This window comes from Stegostoma tigrinum, chromosome 9, assembly GCF_030684315.1.
Source record: "Stegostoma tigrinum isolate sSteTig4 chromosome 9, sSteTig4.hap1, whole genome shotgun sequence".
NCBI classification, from domain to species: Eukaryota; Metazoa; Chordata; class Chondrichthyes; order Orectolobiformes; family Stegostomatidae; genus Stegostoma; species Stegostoma tigrinum.
Window position 1 is genome coordinate 96,151,335 of NC_081362.1, and position 17,693 is coordinate 96,169,027.

Genomic DNA, 17,693 nt, shown 5'->3' on the forward strand with positions numbered 1-17,693 from the left:
TGGAATCCTGAATGTTGACATTGATTCTCCACCTGCCATTAATCTGTCATGGCTCACAGAGCCTCCCCATCCTCTGGGTGAAGTGGTTTCTGGAACTTATGGACTTGATCTTTTTTGCTGTGTTTTGTATCCATGATCCCTCATTCTTCACCACCTCAATAGCCTGTTTCATCTTGTTCATTGGCCCTTGAAAGGGTTTTGAATCCATTGATCATCGTCCTGCAAACTGGCTACTTACAAAGACACAAAGACAGTCTGAAGTTTTTCCTTGTTTCTGTGTTTGCTTCTCCCAGGAAGCATCCCACTGAGCTGGTGACTATGACACAGGAGAAACAGTGACAGGAGTTGGCCATTCGGCCCCTCAAGTCTTCTTTGCAATTCAATATGCTCATGACTGATTCAACATTCCTCACGTCCACTTTCCTGCCTTCCTCTGTAGCCCTCGATTTCCCAATTGACCAAGAACCTGTTGACATTTGCCTTTCAATCTGAAGGGCTCTGTCCCATAGCTCTCTGTGGCAAGGAGTTCCAACAGCTCACATTCCCTTGAGAGAAGAAATTCCTCCTCATTTCAGACTTAAATCACATTCCTTTTTTCCTGTGACGATGGCCTCTAACCCCAGACTCTCCCATGATCCTCTCCCAGTTTGCCCTGTCAAAGCCCCTTAAGAATCCTGTTTGTTGCAATGAGATCACAACTCATTCTTCTAAACTCCTGGGAGTAGAGTCCCAACTTGTTTAGCCTTTGCTCAAAAGACAATCGCTCTGCACCAGAGACCACCCCAGTGAGCCTTCTTTGAACTGTCTCTGTTAAATCATAGCTTTTAATAAGCAGGAACAAAAACAGCTGTCCGCACTGCACATGTGCAGTTGCCTCCTTCAGTCTTCACAGCGACGTAACCTTGAAGAGGAGAGCCCTCTCAGTGTCTGGAGAGATGATGGAATGTTCATTCTGAGCAAAGGACTCATAGGCCCAGAATATCTTAACTAACATTCAAAAGATAAAGACTATTGCTTCCTCCTGATGCTGTAATTGTTACCTTTGACTTTGTGAAGATTGTTTGAATCTAGCAGTGAGTGTAAATCCAACGAGAAGTTGAAGCATTGTCTGAGCATAGGGAGCCCACCGGAACCCCGTATCCAGCTGAGTCTAGCTACTATTCTCCATGACCCTCCAGCACAGGATGCAGTACCGTTTTACTAGAGAGACACTCAAACAGAATTGAAATGTTTCTGATTCACCATGAGCTCTGTGTTCTTGTGACACCCATATCAATCTGTCTTCTGTCTCCAAACGTGAGTTAGTTTCATGTTGTGTGTGGGATATGGGCATCAGTGGCTGGGCCCAGCAATTATTATCTATCCCTAGTTGCCCTGGAGATGCTGCCGGTGAGCTACCTTCTTGAACCTCTGCAGTCCAGTGCACATGCTGTGTTTATTGAGTTGGGATGGAAAGAGTGAATTTCTCAAATCATCAGCTCCTAATATGAGCTGCAGAACGGGGTCTCGATTGGGAACCAGAGACTCGTGATTTCTCCTTGTCCCAAAAACAAACCACTTTCTCCCAGTGCTCCCGGCTGGGACATCCTTTCTGAATCTGTGGGATAAGACAGATAAAACTGATTCAACCTGTAAATACTTTTCTAAATAATTGGTTTATTGATGTTAAAACATGTGACATTTACAGATTAGTACAGTTTGAAACTTATGTAAATCAGAAGCTGAAGTCAGCTCTCTTTCTGAAAGACAGAGGGTTAATCCTTCATTACTCTTAAACAAGGCACAGTGGCTCAGTGGTTCGCACTGCTGGTTCACAGTGCCAGAGACCTGGATTTGATTCCATCCTTTGGCAACTGTCTGTGTGGAACTTGCATGTTCTCCCCGTGTCTGCATAGGCTTCCTCCCACAGTCCAAAGGTGTGCAGGCTAGGTGGCTTGCCTGTAGTGTCTGGGGGTGGGATACTCTGAGGGTCGGTGTGGACATGTTGGGACAAAGGGCCTCTTTCTATTCTGTCAGGATTCTATGACACTCTCTGTTGTGGTCAAGTTGCTGGGAAATGTTTGGATTCATTGTTATTTTTAAATCGACTTGTTCTGATGCACCCTTTGCGGCAGCTGGGATTTGAATCCAGACAATCATTCTTTTCATCTTTAAGCATGGTTGAAAAGATCGTAGTGAATGTTGTAAAACCCATGAGCACTGAGAGTGTGAAAAACTCAGTCTTATTGTTGTGTGGTAAATGTGTAAAATGTCTAATGTGTGGCATTTATTTAGGAGCCCTGTTGAAGATCAGGATGCTGTGTATGCAACAGTAAATGGTAAGCAAGTTAGCTTATGTTTAGAGCATGTCATTTTCTGGTTAACGCAATTTATATTCGCACATATTCACTGGAGATATATTCTTTAACAATGGAACTTGCGTATACAACACAACAATCAGAAAGCAAACCAAAACATGCTACGTCTCCATATTTATTACAGTGAGAAGAACCTTAACACACTCATTAATACAATGTTTTATCCACATTCCCATCACTCTCCATCACAGAGACAAAAGTCTACAGAAATTACACTCCACTCTAAATCTTTCATTCTTCCAATGAACTGACACCTGCTCATTTCTTTGTTTGAACAATCAAAACCATTCCACGACTTTTCTCTGAATCCAGTTGCATGGATCTATCACTATTCCAATGGCAGGTGTTTCTGGAATAAATAGGGAGAGAGGAGGAGGCGGACTGAAGATGGAGAGAAAAGAAGATAGGTGGAGAGGAGAGTATAGGTGGGGAGGTAGGGAGGGGATAGGTCAGTCCAGGGAAGACAGACAGGTCAAGGATGTGGGATGAGGTTAGTAGGTAGGAAATGGAGGTGCGGCTTGGGGTGGGAGGAAGGGATGGGTGAGAGGAAGAACAGGTTAGGGAGGCAGAGACAGGCTGGGCTGGTTTTGGGATACAGTGGGTGGAGGGGAAGAGCTGGGCTAGTTGTGTGATGCAGTGGGGGGAGGGGATGAAATGGGCTGGTTTTGGGATGTGGTGGGGGCTGTTCCAATGGCTTAGCTTTTTCTCAATTTGAACAACCTGAAGATTCCTGTCTCAAATTTACCCTGCTCGGAAAACTTCGCAAACATTGCTGTTGTGGAGGTTGGATTCCGCTCCACTGAAAATTCCAGATGGCAAAGAAGTTCAAACTTCATCCTGAATTCAACTCTTAATTATTTTCAACTTAACCATATTAGATCTTTGAAATTGCGGTGCTCTCCATGTGATAAGTTTGTCTGATTGATGTGATAGACGTTATAATAGAGGAGTACCCAGAATTCACATTCCGCTAGACCAGACCAAAGTGATTCTGGCATTTTGACCTCACTACCCTTCCCAGTTCAAAGATCTCACTTGTGACTTGGCTCCATTCTGAAGAGGTGTCATTGCATTTTCTTGCAGATCGAACACACAGCAGTGACCAAGCAGCTGTTCCTCCTGTTGTGGTAAGGAAATGGGACATCACTGTGGGTTTTTGCTGCATTTTTAACACCAGGGCTTTGAGAAACATGAGCCACATCTGGGATGAACTTCAGAATCACCAGAATAATTACAAAGCATAAATCATAACAAACAGAAATTCTCTGTTCCACAACAGGCTCTGAATGAAAATAATCAAAGAGAGATCGATCGCTTGCTTCTTTTGAAACTTGCAACAAGTTGCAAGGACAGAAATGTCCCCAAACTTCTAGTGCCTGGGAAATGCTCCTACACTTTGTGGGATTGTGATCACAGACAGTATGCCCGAGGGATGGGCGTTCCTCCTAATGGTTTGTTCAATTTCAGGGGATCCTCCGAGGTCTGAGATTAAGAAGGGAAAATGAACCACAGCCTGCTCCTGACTCAGGCAATATGGCTGCAGTTTAATCTCAGCCCCTTCCTTCACTATCCCCAATGTTCTTCATTCCCTCAGTATCCAAGCAATTCCTTTTTGGAGTCTTTGAGGAGCTGAAACCCTCAACATGCCCTGGGTCAGGAAGATTCAATCTTTGCTTTGCTCCAAATGAGCTGTCTGCAGCTGGGGGAGAGAGGAGCTTGGCTTCATCGACCTTAACACCCAAGATGATGAAGGGAGAATGAGCCAGAATTGCAGCTTTTCCCTAGTGGATCATGATCCAGGCATCCTTTGATACCAGGCAGGAGTCAGTAACGACCCTCTTGCTGCTCAATCGGATGAGTGGTAATTCTAGCCTCACTGCATAGATTTGAGCACAGATTTTAGGCTGAATATCCAGTGCAGTACTGAGTGTGTGCTGCAGTGTAAAAGCTGCCACTCTTTTGGATGAAGAATGAAATCCTGATCCTCTCTGCTGCCTTGGATGGATGTAGCACATCCCAGGGCATTGCTTTGGCAGAGAGCCGAGAGATTCTACTGAACTCTCTGAGTGATGTGTGTCTCTTCCCCAACAATCATCAGAATGGAGCATCTGCTCAGTGCTGCTGCTGGGATCTTGCTGTGTATAAATGAACAACTCCTGGTATTTCTGAGAAAAATAATGAGTGATGTTTCTGTTTGATTCCAGCTGGCTGAAGGGGAATGTCATTATGCTGAGGTTCACTTTCACCCACAAGGAGCCAACCGGCCGACAGTGACAGCTGCTGAAAGTAACTCGGAGTACGCAGTTGTAAAACGGGCAAGAAACTGAAGTTCGACAAGACCCTTTCAGTCTGCAGCAAAGAGCAGTCAACAGCAACTCACTTGAACAGAACCATCTCGGCTTCTTCGCATTCACCCAGATTCAGGCTTCCTCACCAACAACTGTCCCATGTCCATATATTCCCAGACCCTGAGATTACTGAGTACTCAGGCCCTCCCAGACCCTGAGATTACTGGGCACTCAGACCCTCCCAGGCCCTGAGATTACTGGGCACTCAGACCCTCCCAGACCCTGAGATTATTGGGCACTCAGGCTCTCCCAGACCCTGAGATTACTGGGCACTCAGACCCTCCCAGACCCTGAGATTACTGGGCACTCAGACCCACTCAGACAGTGTGCAGCTCAGCATGGGAGTGGAAGGTGCAGACTCTGACTGAGATTATTTGGATCACACTGACCTCTGCTGCTACCTCTAGCATTGTGCAGATCAACAACAGGGTCATTGTGGGAACTGCTTGAATTCCGAGTTTCCTCCAGGCCAGCCCATCCTGATTCGGAATTTCAGCCTTTCCTTCGTAAGCACTGGGTCTGGATTTAGGAATTCCTCAGTAAAAAGCCAGCTCTGGGCCAATGGACAAAGCTGACCTTGATTGGGATGAAGGGAATGGGGGTAGTTTACTGATTTGGACAGAGAACATCTGAACAGACAGGAAACGAAGTGTAGAAATGAATGAGGTCTTTTTCTGAAAGGCAGCCAGTGACTAGTCAGAAACTGTAGGGATCAGTGCTAGGACCCGAGCTATTTACAATATCAACTAATGATTTAGGTGATGGAACTGAATGTAATATTCTGAGTTTGCAGATGACTCAAAGCTGGATGGGAAGGTGAGCTGTGAGGAGGATGCAGAGATGCTTCAATATGAACTGGACAGGTTGATTGAGTGGGGAAATGCATGGCAAATGCAGGATAATGTGGATAAATGTGAGGTTATCCGCTTTGCTACAAAAACAGGAAGGCAGATTATAATCTGAAGAGTGATAGATTGGAGATGCAATGCGACCTGGGGAGTTCTTGCAAACCAGTCACTAAAGGAGAAGAGAGGGCAGTGGATGTTATCTATATGGACTTTGGTAAGGCCTTTGACAAGGTCACACATGGCAGGCTGGTCATGAAAGTTAGGTTAAAATGGGATCCAGGGAGAGCTAGCAAACTGGATTCAAAATTGGGTCTATTGTAGGAAGCAGAGGTTGATGGTTGAAGGTTGTCTCTTGAATTGGAGGCCTGTGACTAGTGGTGTGCTACAGGGGTCGGTGCTTGGACCTTTGTTATTTGTTATTTAGAGAAATGATCTGGATGTGAATGCACAAGGCATGGTTAGTAAGTTTGCAGATGATACAAAATTAGGAGGTATAGTTGATAGCAAAGAAGGTTATTAAACATTACAGAGAGGCCTTGGTCAGTTAGAGAAGGGGCCTGAGGATTGGCAAATACAATTCAATACAGCTAAGTGTGAGGCAGTGCATTTAGGAAAGCCAAACCAAGGTAGGACTTCTACAGTAAGTGGTCAGTTCCTGAGGAGTGCTGTGGAACAGAGGGACCGAGGAGTACAAGTACATAGTTCATAGAAAATGGCATCACAAGTAGACAGGGTGGTGAAGAATGCATTTAGCATGCTGCCTTCATCCATCGAGGAACTGAGTATAGGAGTTGGGACATTATGTTACAGTTGTATTCGTGAGGCCACACTTTGGAGAATTCTATGCAGTTTTGGTCCCCTGGTTACAGGAAACACACAGTTAAACTGGAAAGTGTGCAAATAAGATTTATGAGTAAGTTGCCAGGACGAGTAGTCCTGAGTAATCGGCAGAGGTTGGCCAGGTTAGAACTTTATTCCTTGGAATGTAGGAAAACAATGAGTGACCTTAGTGAGGTAAATAAAATCATGAGGGGCGTCGATAAGTTGAACGCATACAGTCTTTTTCCCACGGATGGGGAATTGAAAACTAGAGGGCATAGGTTTAAGGTGCGAGAGGGTAGATTAAGAAGCACCTGAGGGGCAGCTTCTTCATTAGAGACTGATGTGTATATGGAAAGGGCTGCCGGATAACGTGAGACAGGTACAACAGCAACATTTAAAACACATTTGGATAGATACATGGATGAAACGTGTTTGGAGGGATATGGACCAAATGCGGGCAATTGAAAGTAGCTGAGGGGGCACCATGGTCAGCATGGACCAGTTTGGGCTGAAGGGCCTGTTTCTGTGCTGTATTACTCTGTGAATCAATGACTGTATGGCTCCTCTGTTCTGAGGAAGGATATTACTGGCTGGATATTCCGAATGAGGCTTGGTGAGACTCATTTCAGGAGAGACATTAATTATTTATTTGGGGCAAGTTCCTCACAATCAGTGACTTAAACATCAAGAACTCACATGTTTGCTCCAACTCAGTAAATGTTCAAATATTTATTTAAAAATCGCTGGGCCAAAACCCCTCCTCTTTCTAACAACAACTGGAAATTTGAGATTAGTGTATATTCAGTAAAGTGACAGCAAAATTTTTCTCAAGTGAGGAAATGAACAAATTTTATCACCAAATGAGGAATGCAACATCAAAATAAAAATTCCAAAAATCTGATCAAAAAACAGAAATTGCTGGAGAAACTAAGCAGGTCTGGCAGCATTTGCAGAGAGAAACAGAGTTAATGTTTCCGAGACCAGTGTGACTCTGTTTCAGAAATTAAATGATTAGGTCTGAAGCAGAGACTGAAAGGGTAGGTGACGATGGAGAAATGGGATGGGTTGGGGGGCAGTGGGCAGTGAGACCGCAGCAGGCGAGGGGGCAGTGGGTGATGAGAGCAGAAATGATGACAGGGCAGTGGGTGGTGAGAATGTGGCCAGTGAGAGGGCAGTGGGCAGTTAGAGTGGGGTCGGTGAGGTGGCAGTAGGTGGTGAGAACAGGTCTGGTGAGGGGCCAGTGGTTGATAAGAGTGGGGATGGTGAGTGGGCAGTGGACAGTGAAAGCAGGGCTGGTGAGGGGGCTGTAGGTGATGAGAGCGGGGCAGGTGAGGCAGCAGCAGTGGGCAGTGAAAGCAGGGTTGGTGAGGGGGCTGTAGGTGATGAGAGCGGGGCAGGTGAGGCAGCAGCAGTGGGCAGTGAAAGCAGGGTTGGTGAGGGGACAGTGGGTGGTGACAGTGGGGCTGGTCAGGGGGGCAGCTGTTGGCAGTGAGTGCCGGTTGGTGAGGTGGTGAAGGCGGTGAGAATGGGACCAGTGAGACAGTGCGGCGGTGAGTGTGGGGTTGGTGAGGCGGTGACGGTGGTGAGAGTGGGGCCGGTGAGGCGGTGATGGCGGTGAGTGCGGGGCCGGTGAGGCGGTGACGGCGGTGAGTGTGGGGCCGGTGAGGTGGTGACGGCGGTGAGTGCGGGGCCGGTGAGGCGGTGACGGCAGTGAGTGCAGGGCCGGTGAGGCGGTGACAGCGGTGAGCGTGGGACCGGTGAGGTGGTGACGGCGGTGAGTGCAGGGCTGGTGAGGCGGTGACGGTGGTGAGAGCGGGGCCGGTGAGGCAGTGACGGCGGTGAGACTGGGACTAGTGAGGCAGTGACGACGGTGAGTGCCAGATGATGAGGCGGTGACGGCAGGGCTGATGAGGCAGTGACGGTGGTGAGAGCAGGGCCGGTGAGGCAGTGACGGTGGTGAGAGCGGGGCCGGTGAGGCAGTGACGACGGTGAGACTGGGACTAGTGAGGCAGTGACGACGGTGAGTGCCAGATGATGAGGCGGTGACGGCAGGGCTGATGAGGCAGTGACGGCAGTGAGTGCGGGGCCGGTGAGGCGATGACGGTGGTGACAGCGGGGCCGTTGAAGTGGTGAGAGTGGGCCTTTCACATGGTGGCGGTGATGGCCTCCTGTGTGTCCGAGAGATTGTGGCAGCCCCTGTACCGTGGTGGAGATGTGACTCTGAGAATCTGAGATCTGGACTTTTCTTTTTTTTCTTGCTTACCTTTTGGCTCTATTAAAACATTTAATTGTTGTTTTTGTAACCATGTGGGTGCCAGTCATTGGCAACTTTGTGCACTTTTCACTGTACTTATGTATTCCTATACTTAGTACATGTGACAATTAGATCAATCTAAATCTTAATGAAATTTTAATAGCAACCTGTGGGTGTGTGTTGTACCAGAGGCTGGGCCTTGATCCTGGACCTTGTGGTCTACAGTTAGGGACACTGCCAGTGAGTCACAGCACCTCATCCTGACATTGTTTATATGTCTCACGGGCAGCAGCTTCTCTAAAACAAGTGGCTCGAACCATTGTTCATTTCAGTTGCTGTTTGTTACAATAACACATGAACACACAGTGAGCTACGGTGATGTTGTAGGTGAAAATTTTGTCACTTCAAATATGCACAAGCTGGCAGAAGCTCCTGGCAATAGTTTTAAATTAATTAGCTCAATAACAGAGACACACAGTTTATTGGTCAGATAAATAGATTTTTATTCAGCAAATTGTTATGTCAGTGAAATCAAGCATAGATTAAAATACCCAGATTAAAAATACCACAGATTAAAATACACAGAATAAAATTTGGGGCAGCACGGTAGCTCGGTGGTTAGCAGGGCTGCCTCACTGCACCAGGGATCCGGGTCCGATTCCAGCTTCAGGTGACTGTCTGTGTGGAGTTTGCACATTCTCCGCGTGTCTGCGTGGGTTTCCTCTGGGTGCTCTGGTTTCCTCCACAATCCAAAGATGTGCAGGCTAGGTGGATTGGCCATGCTAAATTGCCCGTAGTGTCCAGGGATGTGTAGATTAGATGGGTTATGAGGGGATGGGTCTGGGTGGGATGCTCCGAGGTTTGGTGTGGACTTGTTGGGATGAATGGCCTGTTTCCACACTGTAGGGATTCTATGATCTGTGAGAAAACCAGTAGAACCAACTCTTAAAAATAATTGACAAAGAAAAAAAAATTGATAAACAAGAAGAAAACAGGCCCAAACCACAGGCAGCAACTGTTGTTCTCTGTTGTCGATGGCGTCATTTGCCAGTCTCTATCTGTAACATTATGCTGATATGTGGGAGAGATTGTTGTCTTCACAGCACGCTACCAAACCCCCTGTCTCTTTCCTATACTCTGTCTCGTTGTTGTTTAAGATCCAAACATCCATGGTGGTGCCAACAGCAAACTTGTAAATGGAGTTGGAGCAGAAATTGGGCACATAGTAATAATTGTATAAGGATTACAGTAAGGGTCTGAGTACACAGCCTTGTGGGCTATCAGTGTTGAGGATTATTGTGGAGAAGGTGTTGTTGCTTATCCTTGCTGATTGCAATGCCTGGGTCAGGAAGTCAAGGATCCAGTTACAGAGGTGGGGATCAGAGTCCTGGGTCTCAGGGTTTGTAGATGAATTTGGTTGGAATTATGATGTTGAAGGCAGGGCTAAAGTCAATAAAGAGAAGGTTTTGTTGTTCACCTATTCCAGGGATAATTGTAGGGCCAGGGAGATGGGTCTGCTGTGGCTGTTTTGTGACAGTAGCTGAATTGTAGTGGACCAAAGCAGTCTGAGAGGCGGGAGCTGATGTGTGCTATTACTGACTTCTCAAAGCAATTTATACCGATGGATGTCAGATCCACTAGGGGGGCAGACAACATCAGGCACACTGTATGATAAGTTTCCTTGGCACTGGGATGAAAGTGGTCTTCTTGGAGCAGTTAGGAACCACACAAAGAGTAAGGAGAAGTTAAAGATGTTAGCGAACAGTCCTGCCAGCTGGTCCATGCAGGATCTGAGTGCACGACCTGGGGTTCCATCTGGGCTAGTCACTACCCGTGGATTTACCCTCAGGAAGACCAAACTGACATCTGTGGCTATAGGTGTACTCGAGGCTCTCGGGGCACATGACATCATTTTGCTGACCTTCTGTTCAAAATCAGCATAGAATGCATTGAGCTGACTGGGAAGGAATGCATAATGTTTCATAGAATCCCTACAGTGTGGAAACAGGCCCTTTGGCCCAACAAGTCCACAGTGAACCTCAGACCATCCCACCCAGACCCATCCCCCTGTAACCCACCTAGTCTACACATCCCTGAACACCACAGGCAATTCACCGAAACAGCACATCTTTGGACTGTGGGAGGAAACCGGAGCACCCAGAGGAAACCCACCCAGGCAAAGGGGCAATGTGTAAACTCCATACAGACAGTTGCCGGAGGGTGGAATTGAACTTGGGTCCCTGGCACTGTGAGGCGGCAGGGCTAATCACTGATTCTACTCAACTTTGCTTTGTAGCCCGTTATAACATGTAAGCCTTACCACAATCAATGTATGTTTCTATGGCTAGTTTGTGACTGTAGCTGGTCCTGTCTCTTGGCATCCTGATGACTTCACGAAGGTCAGATCTAGATTTTCTGCAATGTTCAGGGTAACCCAACTTGAATTGCTCAGTTCTGGACTCTTGGAGGGAGTGGATCTCTCGTTTCATCCATGGTTTCCGGTTAAGAAACACTTGCATTAAACCCTTTGTCACACAGTCCTCTGCACACTTACTGATGATAACTTTGATGTGGTGGCAGACTTATTTAGGTTAGCTGCTGATTTTTGAAAATGGACCAGTCCAGTGACTCCAAGCAATCACATAGGAGCTCGTCTGTTCTCTCAGACTGGCTCTGTCTGGCTTTCTATACTGGATCCTCACATTTAAGTTTCTGCTAAAGCAGCGCAGCAGTATCGTCAGATTTTCCCAAATGTGGTAAATGGTAGAGGTGCTGATGAGGTAATTTGCATCAGTTTTCACGGTGGAAGACACCAGCAGCAGTTCACAACTTCAAGAGAGTCAAGAGGGCAAAGAAAGAAGACTCAGAGATAGCAAGAATTGCAGATGCTGGAGTCAGTGATAACAGTGTGGAAGTGGAAGATCACAGCAGGCCAGGCAGCATCAGAGGAGCAGGAAAATTGATGTTTCATGTCAGGACCCTTTTTCAAAAATAATTTCTGAAGAAATTTCTCGACATTCTGCACCAATGTACAACCTCCAACGCCTTGGGTTGTCTTAAAATTTTGTGAGCTCCCTTTTTGAACACCATGTGGAAGCCCAAAAACATCACATTGCCAGGTTCCTCTCTATCCACTCTGGTCAACAGTCCTTCACAAAACTCCCATAAATTAGTCAGACAGGATTTCGCTGTCATGAAGCCACACTGGCTGTGTTTGATTAGATTATGATTTTCTAAATGCATGCTTTTCTAACAATAGATGTAAGACAAATTAACCTTTGGTAACCCACCTTTTATTCGAGACTCATAGGAACAGTTCAGTTTAGGATACCTGGTCAGCATAGATGAATTGGACTGAAGGGTCTGTTTCTGTGCTGTATGACTCTATGAATCTGTTTGCCTGTGTTTGGCCCATATCATTTTGAGCCTTTCCCATTCATGGGAACATCTAAATGTCTTTTAAGAGACATAAGTATACCGGCCTCTAGAATTTCTTCTGGCAGTTTGTTCCACACAGGTAGTTCTGTTTTTTATTTCCCTTTATTCATTCACAGGATGAGGGTATTGCTTTTTGCAGCATTCATTGTCTATCCTAGTTGCCCAGAGGGCAGTGAAGAGTCAACCACATTGATGTGGGTTTGGAGTCACATACAGGCAAGACCAGGTAAGGATGGCAGTTTCCTTTCATGAAGGACATTTGTGAACCAGATGGATTTTTCCCAACAATTGGCAAGGAATTCAATGTTATTACTAGAATTCCTAATTCCAGGTTTTTATAAAATGATTTTAAATTCCATCATCTGTCATGGCAGGATTGGAAACCCAGAATAGAACATATAGCACATAATAATACAGCACAGAATAGGCCCTTCGGCCCTCGGTGTTGCGCCGACCTGTGAACTAATGTTATGGCCTCTGAATTCACAGTCCAGTGATAACACCACAAGGCCGTTGCCTCAACCCTGGTATAAGTGTGACAGTTGTGTTCCTGTGTGACTGTGCACGATAGACAATAGAAAATCGTGCTATAGAAGATTGCTATAGAAAACCGCTATAGTTGTTGGGCAGAAAGCTCACTTTTTCCCAACAGCATTCACTAATCTGAGAATTGCATTAGAACCGATTCATGTTGAAAAGACACATGCAGTAACAGTACTACATGTACACACAACATCCTCTGTGTAAAGAAATTGCCCTCAGGTCCCCTTTCATTTTTTTCCCATCTCAGTTCAAACTACAGCCTCAACTTTTGGATTCTCCTACCCTGGGGAGAAGACCTTGGCCATTCACCTTACGTGTGCCCATCATGATTTCATACCGCCCTGCAAAATCATGCCTCAGCCTCTTACATCCCAGGGAAAAACTCCCAGACCTATCCAGCTTCCCCTATTACCTCAAATCCTGTAGTCCCGCCAAATCCTGGTAAATATTTTCTGTGCTCTTTCCTGTTTAACAAAATCTTTCCAATGGCACAGTGATCCGGATTGTATGCAGTATTTGTAAAGGAAGGAAAGGGACTTGTCCTGATTGGAGTTTCAGATGAAAAGAAAATTTGAAACATCTCAATTTCTTTGGGCTTTGGCAGGGTGAATACAGAGAAGAAGTGGTTTCCCCTTGAGGAAGAGTCTGAGACGAGAGGCTAAAATCTCAGAGGAATAGGTCATTTTCTTTAATTCAGTTGTGGGACTTGGACATCGCTGGTTGGCCAGGATTTATTGCCTGTCCTGAACTGCCCTTGAACTGAGTGGCTTGCTGGGCCATTTCAGAAGGCAGGTGGGAGTCAACCCTATTTCTGTGAATATGTAATCACATGTAGGCCAGACCAGGTGAGGATGGCAGATTTCTTTCCCTGAAAAGCATCAGTTAGCCAGGTGATTTTTTTTCCCAACAATCAACAATGTTTTCATAATTATCATTAGATTCTGGATTTGAGATTGTTTTTTCTCTAAATTGTGTTCAAATTCCACCATCTGCCCTGGCAGGATTCGTACCAGGACCTCGGAGTATTAGCTGAGTTTCTGGATTGATAGTCTCACGATTGTATCAATAGGCCAGTACCTCTCTGATTTAAAATGAGGATAAGGAGATATTTCTTCTCTCAGAGGAAGTGAATCTGTGGAATTCTTTACTGTCAAGGACTGTCATGGCCTACTTATGAAGTAGAAACACAGGAACATAGAAGACAGGAGGAAGAAGAGGCCATTCGACCTTTGAGCCTTCTCCATCATTCTTCATGATCATGGCTGATCATCCAACTCGATAGTCTAATCCCACTTTCTCCCCTTAACCTTTGATCCCATTTGCCCTAAGTGCTATACCTTATCGTCTTTTGAATACATTCAATGTTTTGGCATCATCTATCTCAGGTGGTGGTGAATTCCACAGATCACCACTCCTTGGGCGAAGAAATGCCTCCTCATCTCCGCTCCTAAATCGTCCACTCCAAATCCGCACACCATTACCTCTGGTTCTGGACATGCCCACCATCAGGACTATCCTCTCTGCATCTACCTTGTCTAGCCCTGTTAGAATTTTATAAGTGCCTATGATATCCCTCCTTGTTTATCTGAACTCCAGCAAAATCAATCCCAACCTAGTCATTCTCTCTTCATATGCCAGACATGTTAACTTCACTGCACTCTGTTGAGATCTCCTCTGAAAAGGATACCAAAAGTGCGTACAATATTCTAGGTGTGGCCTCACCAAGGCCCTGTGTAACTGCAAAAATACATCCCTGTTCTTGTACTTGAAACCTCTCGCAATGAAGTTCAACAACATACAATTTACCATCTTCACCGCCTACCGCACCTGCATACTCACCTTCAGTGATTCATACATAAGGATGCCCAGGTCCTACTGTACATACCCTTCTCCCAATTTACAGCCATTCAGATAGTAACCTGCCTTCTTGTTTTCGCTTCCAAAGTGAATAACCTCACATTTATCCAAATTATACTGCATCTGTCATTGATTTGCCTAGTCAGCCAACCTGTTGAGATCATGCTGAAGGATCTCTGCATCGTCATCACAGTTCACCCTGTCACCCAGCTTGATATCATCTGAAAACTTGGAGATGTTATATTTTGTTCCCTCATCCAAATCATGAATATATATTGTGAATAGTCAGGGTCCCAGCACCAATGCCTGTGCCACCCCACCAGTTAATGTCTGCCAATTTGAGAAGGACCCACTAATTCCTACAGTGTGAAGCTGGAGGAGCACAGCTGGTCAGGCAGCATAAGAGGAGCAGGAAAGCTGGCGTTTCAGTTTGGGACCCTTCTTCACAAAATGAAGAAGGATCCCGACCCGAAATGTCAGCTTTCCTGCTCCCCTGATGCTGCCTGACCAGCTGTGCTCCTGCAGCTTCACACTGTGTTATCTCAGACTCCAGCGTCGGTAGTTCTTACTGTCTCATTAATTCCTCCTCTTTGTTTCCTCTCTGCCAGCCAGTTTCCTATCCATCTCAGTACACTTTCCACAGTCCCATGCACTTTAACCTTGCACATTACCCTCTTACATGGGACTTTGTCAAATGCTTTCTGAAAGTCCAAGACACGACATTGTTTGGATTCCCCCTTGTCAATTCTACCAGTTACACCTTCATAGAATTCCAACAGATTTGTCAGGCATGATTTCCCCTTCATAAATCCATGCTCTCTCTGTTTGATCCAGCCACTGCTTTTTAAATGCTCTGCTATAAAATCCTTGACAATGAATTTAAAAATTTTCCTCACTGCTGATGTTAGGCTGACCGATGTATAATTCCCTATTTTTCTCTACTTCCCATTTCGAGTATTGGAGAGACAGTACCTACCCTCCAATCTGCAGGGACTCTTCCAGAGTCGATAGAATCCAGGAATATGACCACCAATGCATCCACTATTTCTAGAGCTACTTCCTTAAATACTCTAGGATATAGATTATCAGACCTTGAAAATTTATTGACCTTCAATTCCAACAATTTCCCCAGCACCATTTCTCTACTAATATTGGTCACTCTCAGCTTTTCCCTCGCACTAAATTTTGCATCCTCAAACAATCTGGTATATGCTTTGTGATCTCTTTTGTGAAGACAGACCAAAGTATGTGTTCAGTTCCACAGCCATTTATTTGTTCCCTATTATATACTTCCTGATCTATCAAGGCCAACTCATATCTCATGTCCTTGCAGTTTCCCATATAAGGTTCAGCATCCTAGTCTCTGAATCAACAACCTCACTCTCCACCTCGATAAAAAATGTTATTGTGTTATAGTTGCTGTTCCCCAAGGGGTCATGCACAGCTGGATTGGCAATGATTCTCTTCTCATTACACAGTACGCGGTTTAAAATGACCTGCTCTGTTGTTGGTTTCTCCACATATTGGTCAAGAAATCCATCCTGCACACATTCCAGAAATTTCTCCTCGATGGCATTGTGGCTAATTTGAATGCTTATATTTCAGTTTGAACGAGAGTGATTTTAAATCACTACTTCACACTGTAGGAAATAATGGGTCTTTTTCAAATTGGCAGGCAGTAACTGGTGGGTTGCCACAAGGATTTATGCTGGGATCCTGACTATTCACAATATATATTCATGATTTTGATGAGGGAACAAAATGGCCATGGGGAAAAGGCAGTAAAGTGGAGCTGGGGATTATCAAAGCCGATTTGATACCATTGAATAGTGGACCAGGCACAATCGTCCAAATAACTGAATTCTCCTTCTATGTCTTTGGTCTTAAGGTCCAATTGAGACATTTAACACGGGGCTATTGGGTGGTTATTTAAACAGAGACAATACACAGAATGAAGGGGAAAAGGCAAACAATTGTACGAAGTAAAGTGCTCAGAGAGCCAGTGCAAACACAATGTACCCAATGGCTTCATTCTTTATCGGATCATTTCTGTGATTGTGGGAATGGTGAAATTCCACTTTGTGCCGCAAACAGTGCTTCCACTTTTATGTCTCCTGAGTTCAGTTTGCAGCTGTTGTTCAGAAAGGCAACCTCCATCTCAGTCTCAATGTCAAAATCACAATTCCCGCAGGCAGTCTGCCTCTTTGGTCTGTAGATGGTGAAATCCCCACAATATTCCCTGTCCATTGAACAGCTGGGAAATGGTGGAAGCGCAGTGGGACATGACTGTCTCAGTGAGTCTGAGGGGGCAGCTTGGCTCATTGGTCACTCTCCCGTGTGGAGGGCAGGAAGCTGCGTCTGTCAAAACTATTTCAGGAGCATGGTTCAAAGCTGAGGTTCTGGTGGACCAGGCAGATGTCACAGAGCGGTTTCAGACGAGCTACATTGTGCGTGTGAGGCTGGTACAAGACAGACGAGTCTGGCACCATGGCAACAGATCACCTGGCAGGAGTGGCTACAAGCAGTAGCAGCAGAGAGAAGATTGAACTTTGTCGATGATCCTGTCAGCTGTGGCGTGGACCGCTCAGTCGTCCAATTCAAAGATTTGTAGATCACAAAGCACGAAAAAGAATGAGAGATGTTCTCAGTCTCCTGGCTATCAACATCCCTCCTTCAATTAACACCATCACATAAAACATGAATTGTCATTCAGCACAGTGTTCTTTGGAAATGTTCCCAGTTTGGAATGGGCCCAGGGTTCGGAGCTGTCACAGATACAGAACTTCAAACTGACCTGTGAAATCCTGGAGATGTTTTAATGGAACAAATGAAATACTATTGATTGTAGAGAATTGATATGAATGCTAGCATGGCTCCAGTGGTGAAACTCATTCTGAATCACAAAGCTGTAAATTCACCAAGTTTGTAAAAGCAGGTGGTTGTATTTTACAGAGACAATGGGAACTGCAGATGCTGGAGAATTCCAAGATAATAAAATGTGAGGCTGGATGAACACAGCAGGCCAAGCAGCATCTCAGGAGCACAAAAGCTGACGTTTCGGGCCTAGAAGGGTCTAGGCCCGAAACGTCAGCCTTTGTGCTCCAGGTTGTATTTTACATCTACCCCAACGAGACCCAATGAGCACACAGGCTAATCCTATCCACCCCAAATGCACACCTTAATATGCAGCCAGTCCCTCAATCCCATTCTCCCATTCAATGAATGG